This window comes from Amblyraja radiata, chromosome 3 (assembly GCF_010909765.2).
Source record: "Amblyraja radiata isolate CabotCenter1 chromosome 3, sAmbRad1.1.pri, whole genome shotgun sequence".
Classification (NCBI taxonomy): Eukaryota; Metazoa; Chordata; class Chondrichthyes; order Rajiformes; family Rajidae; genus Amblyraja; species Amblyraja radiata.
Genome location: NC_045958.1, coordinates 55,120,968 through 55,132,268, shown reverse-complemented (window position 1 = coordinate 55,132,268; position 11,301 = coordinate 55,120,968). Strand labels below are relative to the sequence as shown.

The following is an 11,301-nucleotide window of genomic DNA, read 5'->3' as shown; positions in this document are numbered from 1 at the left end:
TCTGTTAACTCATAACTTTAACCACCACCTACACTGGTTGAAAAACTTGGCTTTACCTCTCCCCATTTATTAGTGTGACACTCTTTTGGCAACAGATCTATGCAGTTTCATCATCTCTATATTACTAAAAGTAAGATCTTGACCACTTTCGACTCACTGCGATGTGATTTCCGAGAGAATGCCGCCACTTACGTCCATCATTTGTGGCCACCTCGCTCAGAGCCCCCCCTCCGCCAGACTGGACCAGAGGATTTTTCCCATCAATGAAAAATCAGAGAGATATTAATGTTTTAGAAATGTTCGCCATTCTCTCTGCTGCCCCCACTGGCGGCAGGGGGTAGGGACTATAAAACCGGAAGGGTCGTGGCTCACTCAGTCTGTGACAGACGGAGGAAGCGAGAGGATCACGGCTCTCTGAGCTGCGAATAACACTGAACGCACGTCTACTCCACGATGACTCCCCGGGATGTGTTTTTCAGCAAATGTGTTGGTTGTTTGCAAAGTGTTTGCCCAATTAGGTTGGCTTTTTAAACGGCTTTCAGCAGCTGTGTTTTGTTGGCTTGCAAAGTGTTTTTGTCCAATTGGCTTGGCTTTTAAAGGGCTTGCTTGCAACCGTTTTCGGATGGATAAAGCGTGAATAAATATTTTATTAGATCAGGACTGTGTTTAATTTCAAAATTGGCGCTCATTCTGTGATTTTCGCTTAGTTGCAAGATGGTGCCGATGATGTCATTTCCGGTTAGCGGCATGCTGGCGCTGAGTGCGTAATTTCCAGTTCGTAGCAAGAAGCGAGAGGGTGGCATCAAGTTGGCGCTGAGAGTGTGACGTCAAGATGGCGCAGAGTGAAAAACAAGATCATATTGGGATCAGTGTGCAGAGAGCTGCTATTAATAATTGATCTTCACAATTTAAACTTTAAATCATATTCACAGTATCTTAACTTCTGGACAATTCCCGATCAATGGGAATAAGCAACACCCTGAGTCACAGCAACAAATCATATTAATAAACAAGTAAGGCTTATAATTGGTGAGCACATTTCAAGATAGATGCATGGGATATTACATTTTGGCAGAAAATGTGAAGCGGTTACTGTTTACATTTACAGTTTAGTTTATTGTCATGTGTACCGAGGTACAGTGAAAAGCTTTTGTTGCGTGCTATCCAGTCAGCGGAAAGACAATACATGAATACAATTGAGCTATTTACGGTGTACATGATAAGGAAATAACATTTAGGTAGAGTGAGCAAATTCCGATCAAGGAAAATCCAAAGTCACCAATGACAATAGACAATAGGTGCAGGAGTAGTCCATTCGACCCTTCGAGCCAGCACCATCATTCATTGTGATCATGGCTGATCATCCACAATCAGTACCCCGTTCCTGCCATCTCCCCCTATCCCCTGACTCCGCTATCTTTAAGAACCCTATCAAGCTCTCTCTTGAAAGTATCCAGAGAACCAGCCTCCACCACCCTCTGCGGCAGAGGATTCCACAGACTCACAACTTTCTGTGTGAAAAAGTGTTTCCTCATCTCCATTCTAAATGCCTTACCCCTTATTCTTCAACTGTGGCCCCTGGTTCTGGACTCCACAAACATTGGGAACATGTCTCCTGCCTCTGGCGTGTCCAAACCCTTAATAATCTTATATGTTTCAATAAGATACCCTCTCACCCTTCTAAATTCCAGAGTATACAAGTCTAGCCGGTCCATTCTCTCAGCATATGATAGTCCCGCCATCCCGGGAATTAACCTTGTGAACCTACACTGCACTTCCTCAATAGCAAGAATGTCCTTCCTCCAAATTAGGGGACCAAAACTGCACAATACTTCATGTGTGGTCTCACTAGGGTCCTGTAGGTAGATAGTAGTTCAGGACTGCTCTCTGGTTGTGGTAGGATGGTTCAGTTGCCTGATAACAGCTGTGAAGAAACTGTCCCTGAATCTGGAGGTGTGCATTTTCACACTTCTATACTTTTTCTGATGGGAGAGGTGATAATAGGAAGTGGCCAGGGTGTGACTCGTCCTTGATTATGCTGTTGCCCTTGCCGAAGCATTGAGGTATAAATGGAGTAAATGTTCCTTTTCTATAAATGGTGGCAAAGCTTGCAAATGACTTGGAAAATAAGAGCATATATAGGGTAAAGGCACAAAGCAATCTCAATGAACAAATATATGTATCAAAATAAATTTGTGCCTGAAGTCATTGATCTGAAACATTAACGTTCTCTCTCCGTGGATACTGTGTGACCTGCTGAGTAATTCCAGTATTTTCAGTTCCTTTTCAGATTTCTAGATTCTATAGTATTTTGCTTTTGTCTAATAAGCAAGCTATGTGAGGCATCTACTCTGGTTATTCAGAGATTATCTTGTATTTTGTGATTAAACTACGATTAGCATAAATTTTGAGAAAATTGATTTTACTGCTGTAGTTAAGTTAAGTACAACTGAAAATAATAAATCATTTTATGGTATTACATGTTTGCAGTTTACAGTCAGGCATAAATATTCTTGTATCTATTTAAAATATCATCAAATTTGTAGAAACAGTGACTATTTCAAAGTTATTTTGCGAGTTTATCCCAAACTGTGTCTCAGAAGAAAAATGATAATCCCTTATTGAAATGAAACTTTCACTCCCTCTTTTCATGTATTCCTTTCTATAACAAAGCTACATACATAAAACATTGATAATACTTTGCTCCTAATATTTATAAACCGTGAGTCTTTCTTCCGCGGTGATGACAGCTTGCATCTTCGATTTCTTTGCACTTCAAGCTTTGTGAATTAAGAATTTGATTTGTGAATTAAGGGACAAAAGTTTAGGGGCAACATGAGGGGGAACTTCTTTACGCAGAGAGTGGTAGCTGTGTGGAACGAACTTCCAGCGGAAGTGGTGAAGGCATGTTCGTTTTTATCATTTAAAAATAAATTGGATAGGTATATGGACGGGAAAGGAATGGAGGGTTATGGTCTGAGTGCAGGTAGACGGGACTAGGCGGGAGTAAGTGTTCGGCACGGACTAGAAGGGCCGAGATGGCCTGTTTCCGTGCCGTAATTGTTATATGCTTATATGGTGTGATCAATAGTTAGATGTATAGTGCCAAGATCAAGATGTCAACACCACTTGAAATTGCCCAATACAAGTCCTTAATCTTGTGTTCATGTTTATGAAGGATTTTATTCATTTTGGGTTGGGTTTGGTGGTAGGGACTGTATAACATAAAACATAGAACAGATAGTATAGAGCAGTACAGCACAGGTACAGGCACAATTCATATAATGTTCATGGCGAACAAGATGCCAAGACCAACACTTACTTGCCTGCACAAAATTATATCCCTCCATTCTATGTATATCCATGTGCCTATCCAAAAGTATCTTAAAAGCCATAATAGTATCTGCCACTACCATTCTGGTAGCTTGTTCCAGGCATTCACCATCCTCTGTGTAAATACACTTACCATGTACATCTCCTTTAAACTTTGTCCCTCTCACATTAAAGCTCTTCCCTCCAATATATGATATGTATATCCGGCCAAAAAGCTGCTGACTGTCTAGCTCTCAACCTCTGCAATTCCAGAAAAAACAATCCAAGTCCGTCTAACCTCTCCCTGTAGCCAATTCCCCATAATCCAAGCATCATTCTGATTAACCTTCCTATGCACCCTTTCCAAAGCCTCCACATCCTTCCTTAAATAGAAGGGAGTGGGGGGCACCAGAAGTGCATGTGATACTGAAAATGCTGCTTAACAAGTCCTGAACAATAAACTCACTTGAACTTGAACTTGAAAAGCTGCATCATGACATCCTGACTCTTATAGTCAATGTCCCAAGCAATGAAGGCAAGCATACCATATATCTACTCTTTAGATTCTGGAGTAGTTCCTGAGGATTGGCGGGTAGCAAACGTAACCCCACTTTTTAAGAAGGGAGGGAGAGAGAAAACGGGGAATTACAGACCAGTTAGTCTAACATCGGTAGTGGGGAAACTGCTAGAGTCAGTTATTAAAGATGGGATAGCAGCACATTTGGAAAGTGGTGAAATCATTGGACAAAGTCAGCATGGATTTACAAAAGGTAAATCATGTCTGACGAATCTTATCGAATTTTTCGAGGATGTAACTAGTAGCGTAGATAGGGGAGAACCAGTGGATGTGGTGTATCTGGACTTCCAGAAGGCTTTCGACAAGGTCCCACATAAGAGATTAGTATACAAACTTAAAGCACAAAGCATTGGGGGTTCAGTATTGATGTGGATAGAGAACTGGCTGGCAAACAGGAAGCAAAGAGTAGGAGTAAACGGGTCCTTTTCACAATGGCAGGCAGTGACTAGTGGGGTACCGCAAGGCTCAGTGCTGGGACCTCAGCTATTTACAATATATATTAATGATCTGGATGAGGGAATTGAAGGCAATATCTCCAAGTTTGCGGATGACACTAAGCTGGGGGCCAGTGTTATCTGTGAGGAGGATGCTAGGAGACTGCAAGGTGACTTGGATAGGCTGGGTGAGTGGGCAAATGTTTGGCAGATGCAGTATAATGTGGATAAATGTGAGGTTATCCATTTTGGTGGCAAAAACAGGAAAGCAGACTATTATCTAAATGGTGGCCGACTAGGAAAAGGGGAGATGCAGCGAGACCTGGGTGTCATGGTACACCAGTCATTGAAAGTAGGCATGCAGGTGCAGCAGGCAGTGAAGAAAGCGAATGGTATGTTAGCTTTCATAGCAAAAGGATTTGAGTATAGGAGCAGGGAGGTTCTACTGCAGTTGTACAGGGTCTTGGTGAGACCACACCTAGAGTATTGCGTACAGTTTTGGTCTCCAAATCTGAGGAAGGACATTATTGCCATAGAGTGAGTGCAGAGAAGGTTCACCAGACTGATTCCTGGGATGTCAGGACTGTCTTATGAAGAAAGACTGGATAGACTTGGTTTATACTCTCTAGAATTTAGGAGATTGAGAGGGGATCTTATAGAAACTTATAAAATTCTTAAGAGGTTGGACAGGCTAGATGCAGGAAGATTGCTCCCGATGTTGGGGAAGTCCAGGACAAGGGGTCACAGCTTTAGGATAAGGGGGAAATCCTTTAAAACCAAGATGAGAAGAACTTTTTTCACACAGAGAGTGGTGAATCTCTGGAACTCTCTGCCACAGAGGGTAGTCGAGGCCAGTTCATTGGCTATATTTAAGAGGGAGTTAGATGTGGCCCTTGTGGCTAAGGGGATCAGAGGGTATGGAGAGAAGGCAGGTACGGGATACTGAGTTGGATGATCAGCCATGATCATATTGAATGGCGGTGCAGGCTCGAAGGGCCGAATGGCCTACTCCTGCACCTAATTTCTATTTTTCTATGTTTCTATCTTCTTTACCATTCCTATGGTATGGTTCGTATTGGTGGAAATGTGTCAGCCTCAATAACAATCAGCACGGGAGCACCTCAAGGCTGCGTGCTCAGCCCCCTGCTGTACTCACTCTATACCCATGACTGCGTAGCGAACCACAGTGCGAACTCCATCATCAAGTTCGCTGACGACACCACCATTGTGGGGCGTATCACTGATGGGGATGAGTCAGAGTACAGAAGAGAGATCGAGCAACTGTCCATATGGTGCCAGCGCAATAACCTGGCCCTCAACACCAGCAAAACCAAGGAACTGATTGTGGACTTTGGAAGGAGTAGGAGGGGGACCCACAGCCCCATTTATATCAACGGGTCGATGGTTGAAAGGGTCAAGAGCTTCAAATTCCTGGGCGTGCACATCTCTGAAGATCTTTCCTGGTCCGAGAACACTAATGCAATCATCAAAAAAGCACATCAGCGCCTCTACTTTCTGAGAAGATTACGGAGAGTCGGATTGTCAAGGAAGACCCTCTCTAACTTCTACAGGTGCACAGTCGAGAGCATGCTGACCGGTTGCATCGTGGCTTGGTTCGGCAATTTGAGCGCCCTGGAGAGGAAAAGACTACAAAAAGTAGTAAACACTGCCCAGTCCATCATCGGCTCTGACCTTCCTTCCATCGAGGGGATTTATCGCAGTCGCTGCCTCAAAAAGGCTGGCAGTATCATCAAAGACCCACACCATCCTGGCCACACACTCATCTCCCTGCTACCTTCAGGTAGAAGGTACAGGAGCCTGAAGACTGCAACAACCAGGTTCAGGAATAGTTACTTCCCCTCAGCCATCAGGCTATTAAACCTGGCTCGGACAAAACTCTGATTATTACCAACCACTTTCTGTTATTTGCACTATCAGTTTATTTATTCATGTGTGTATATATTTATATCATGGTATATGGACACATTTATCTGTTTTGTAGTAAATGCCTACTATTTTCTGTGTGCTTAAGCAAAGCAAGAATTTCATTGTCCTATACAGGGACACATGACAATAAACTCACTTGAACTTGAACTATCTACTTGTATTGACACTTTCAGGTACGATCTCAAGATCCCTCTGTATATCAATGTTGCTAAAGGTCTTATGATTATTTGAATATTTTCCACTTTGCATTCGACTTCCAAAAGTGCAACACCTCACACTTGCTCGGATTAAATTGCATATGTCATTTCTCCACCCATTACTGTAGCTCATCTAAATCCCACTGTATTAATTGACAACATTCCCCACAGTTCACAGCCCCAGCAATCTTGGTGTCACCTGCAAATTTATGAAGCAATCCATTTACATTTACAACCAAATCATTCATATATATTAATGTACTGGGTGGGTGGAATGAGGATATAGAAATCTCCATTGAGATACTTCTACACTTATTGGCAATCTTATTTCAGTAATTTCAAATGTTAAAATAGGAGGTTGGACAAGTTGGACAAACCTAGATTGTTTTCTCTGGAGTATTGGAGGCTGTGGGAAGATGTGATAGATGTATATATAATTATGAGAGGCATTGTTAGGATAAACAATCAGAACCTTCCTTCCACAGTGAAAATGTCAAAGACTAGAGTGTATAACTTTCAGGTGAAAATGGCAAAGTGTAAAGGAGATGTGCGGGGCAGGTTTTTAACACGGAGAGTAGTGGTTGCTTAGAATATACTGCCAGAGATAGTGGTGGAGGCAGATATGATAGTGGCATTTAAGAGACTTTTGGATAAGCATGTGGATGTGCAGAAATGGAGGGATATGGATCATGGGCAAGTAGGCGAGATTGATTTTTTACAAAAGGGAACTCTGAGCATATCCCAGTTTAACACGGACAGGCTAGAAGGTGACCCATCAATCTGTTCTAGAGTATCACAACAAATATTATCATATCTACAGTAAATAAGACTGTTTGCATCCATTTTCAACAGCAACGAATGAGACTCATAGGGTTTAATAAGTCGGTGATTTTCCAGCTGTGGATATGAGACGGTTAGGCCCGGTCCCTCTGTTCATTTAAGCAATCAGCCACCATTATTCTCCTTTGACATCTCTAAGGCACATCAGACACCCCTTGAAATCAACCAGTCATCTTTCCCTTCAATATTACCGTCAGCATTATCTTTTCTTCCTCCTATTCCCCTTATCTATGCATTTTTTGTTGCAGAAATTTCACATGATAAATAGTTAGCTTTGCAATCCAGCCTGAACAAAAATGAATTCAGCAGTACCAACAAATTATCTCAAGTTTGAAGCAAAAGGATTTGAGTATAGGAGCAAGTAGGTTCTACTGCAGTTGTACAGGGTCTTGGTGAGACCACACCTGGAGTATTGCGTACAGTTTTGATCTCCAAATCTGAGGAAAGACATTCTTGCCATAGAGGGAGTACAGAGATGGTTCACCAGACTGATTCCTGGGATGTCAGGACTTTCATATGAAGAGAGACTGGATAGACTTGGCTTGTACTCACTAGAATTTAGAAGATTGAGGGGGGATCTTATAGAAACTTACAAAATTCTTAAGGGGTTGGACAGGCTAGATGCAGGAAGATTGTTCTCGATGTTGGGGAAGTCCAGTACAAGGGGTCACAGTTTAAGGATAAAGGGGAAACCCTTTAGGACCAAGATGAGAAAAACATTTTTCACACAGAGAGTGGTGAATCTCTGGAACTCTCTACCACAGAAGGTAGTTGAGGCCAGTTCATTGGCGATATTTACGAGGGAGTTCGATGTGGCCCTTGTGGCTAAAGGGATCAGGGGGTATGGAGAGAAGGCAGGTACAGGATACTGAGTTGGATGATCAGCCATGATCATATTGAATGGCGGTGCAGGCTCGAAGGGCCGAATGGCCTACTCCTGCACCTATTTTCTATGTTTCTATGTTAAAAGCTGCTCAATTGCTAACTAGGCTATAAAAATTGATATTAAAATTATTTGCTAATTTAAGGTTGGTTCCCTTTCCAAAGGGTACTATTTTCATTGAAATCATACGTTTGTTAGTTCATTGTCGTTTGTTAGTTGTAGGAGCAGAATTAGGCCATTCGGCCTTTTGGGAATTCTACACCAGACCTCCCTATTCTCTTTGGACCTCCGATTTCTGAATCCTCTCCCCATTTAGAAAATAGTCCACACCTTCATTCCTACCACCAAAGTGCATGACTGCACACTTTACCACTTTATCTGCTACTTCTCACCCCACTCTCCCAACCTGTCCAAGTCTTCTACAAAATCCTTGCTTCCTCTGCAATACCTACCCCTCCACCTATCTACATATCATCCGAAAACGTTGCCACAAATCCTTCAATCCCCTCATCTAAATCATTGATTCTCACCGTGAACTGACTCACAATTGATTCACACTGACCCCTGCGGAACATCACGTCACTGGCAGCCAAACAGAAAAAAAACCTTTATTGCCACTCTTTGCCTTCTGTCATTCAGCCAACCTGCTATCCATGCTAGTGTCTTCCCTCTAATACCATGGGCTCTCATCTTTTTTTAGCAGCTTCATGTGCAATATCTTATGAAAGGCCTTCTGAAAATCCAGGTAAACAATATCAACTGAAGCCCCTTTGTCTATCCTGCTATTTCCTTCCACAAAGAATTCCAACGGATTTGTCAGGCAAGATCTCCTCTTCGCAAAACCATACTGACTTCGACCTATTTTCTCATGTGCTTCAAAGTACTCAGAAATCTCATCCTTTACAATGGACTCTAAAATCTTGCCAACCACTGATGTCAGACTAACCGGCCTATGTTTTCCCTTCTTTTGCTTTGCTCCCTTCTTGAACAGCGGAGTAACATTTGCATTTTTCCAGTCCTCTGGGAACACTCCTGACTTAGTGATTCTTGAAAGACCATCACAAATGCATCCACAATCTCTAAAGCCGCCTCTTTCAGAATCCTGGGGTTTAGTCCATCTGGTCCAGGTGACATCCACCTTCAGATCTTTCAGCTTTCCAAGCACCTTCTCCTCAGTAGTAGCAACTCCACTAACTTATGCCACCTGACAATTTTGAATATCAGACACATTGCTGGTGTTTTCCGCTCTGAAGACTGACGTAAAAAACGTACTCAATTCATTTGTCATTTCTTTCTTCCCCATTATTACCTACTGTTGGTTTTTAAGAGCTTTCAGATCTTCCCACTAATCTTTCCAATATTATATGCCTTCTCTTTTAGTTTTATGCTGTCTTTAACTTCTATTGTCAGCCACAGTCACCTCATTCGCACCTTAAAATCTTTTTTCATCTTTGGGATGAAAAGATCCCGCATCTTCTAAATTATTCCCAGAAACTCCTGCCATTGCTGCTCCACCGTCATTCCTGCTAGTGTCCCTTTCCAATCAACTGTAGCCAGCTCCTCCCCCATGCATCTGTAGTTATCTTTATTCAACAGTAGCATTGACGTATTTGATTTCATCTTCGCACACTCAAATCACATTTTACCGTCACTACCTCCTAGCAAATGAATTGAATCTGAATGAATTTTGTGTTGTACACTCATCTATGTCTTACGTTTTTTTTTGTGCCAGCATTTGTATGTGATAATTCTAGTAGAATAGGGATGATACAATGGTTTTCTTCAAAACATGCACATGTATGCACGTAGTGTGTTTTCAAAGCTCACTTCCAAAGAAGAAAATGGCAAAGAAAATAAAGTATCAAAAACTTGACATGTCTCCTGCATCCTGCCCATTCAATCTAGTCAAGCATTGAGACTTCTTGAGTTTTCTTTGTCTGAGGTGATGCTGTTGGTTCAAGAATACAATGAAAACGATGCCCACTATATGGACTTGCTCAGATTTTGCACTGTAGGAACAGGTCATTTAACCCAATTGATAAATGTCAACAGGCTGTACATGAGCAAATTCCCATTACCTCATCCACCCCAATCAATTTCACTTTTCTGTTTGTGAAAAAAGGAGCTGCCACATTTTCTGTGTTATAACATTGACTATATTTCAAAAATTCTTAATTGATTTTAAGCTACTCTGAGTCATCACTTTTCACTTTTTCTTAATTTTTTCTCTTTATAATTCTCTTTTGCTCTTTTTCTAATTTTTCTCAATCTTTCTCTCCACACACTTCTTGCACTTTCTCTTTCTTCGTCAGCATTTCCTTCAAATAATTGCTCCTCAATTTATTTTCAAACTTCCCCCAAACACGTCAATGATAGCAATTGTAACTATTTCATGTGTGTTGAGATTGGTTAAGGAAACAGAAATGTCCACTCTCTTGGAAGCATTCTAATTGTAACTGTTTTCCACTAGTGGGAGAGTCCTCAAGAGTAAAAGGATGTACCTTTAAATAGATGAGGAGGAATTTATGAGGGTGGTGAATCTAAGGTCTTGCCAGTTAACTCTTTACCTGACTCCCTGTATTCACTATGAAGGACCTCATCCCTTTTCCTGCCTGTCAGTTATGCCACTTGTGGCTGCTCACCCTCCCACTTGAAAGTTCTGCAGCTGCTCAGAGATGTCCTGGACCCTGGCACCAGGTAGGTAACACACCAGGTAGGTAACACACAGGTCAGTCAGAACCTGTCTCTGGACCTTATCTTAGCTTTTACCTCCGCTCGGCTTCCTTGCTGAAGCTTTTCAAGCCAAAGCCTCAAACATTTCCCCTCAATTGGATGGCTTGATTGTAATCATGCATTGTCTTTCCGCCGACTGGTTAGCATGCAAACAAAAGCGTTTCACTGTACCTTGGTAAACTCAATAAAATAAATTCAAACTCAAACGCAGCAGTTGGCCTTTTGAGCCAAATCAGCATTCACCCTTAAAGCACAGCACTTGCACTTCAGAACGCAGCCTTTCACCAAATAGTTGCACATAAATGGCAGTTCCACTGCTACCTGCTGTCCTTTTATTCTTCACTAGGAACAGTCACTCCGCAAGCTAGTTTTTAAAAC

General features: G+C 42.0%; 1 long non-coding RNA gene across 1 annotated transcript; it reads left to right on the top strand.

Moving 5' to 3' along the window:
• The first annotated feature begins 2,946 nt into the window (after positions 1-2,946).
• Positions 2,947-8,058, top strand: LOC116970671. Its single transcript, XR_004411253.1, has 3 exons — positions 2,947-3,078; positions 5,162-5,164; positions 8,020-8,058. It is a non-coding gene; the product is annotated as an uncharacterized LOC116970671 (long non-coding RNA).
• Positions 8,059-11,301: the final 3,243 nt, after the last annotated feature.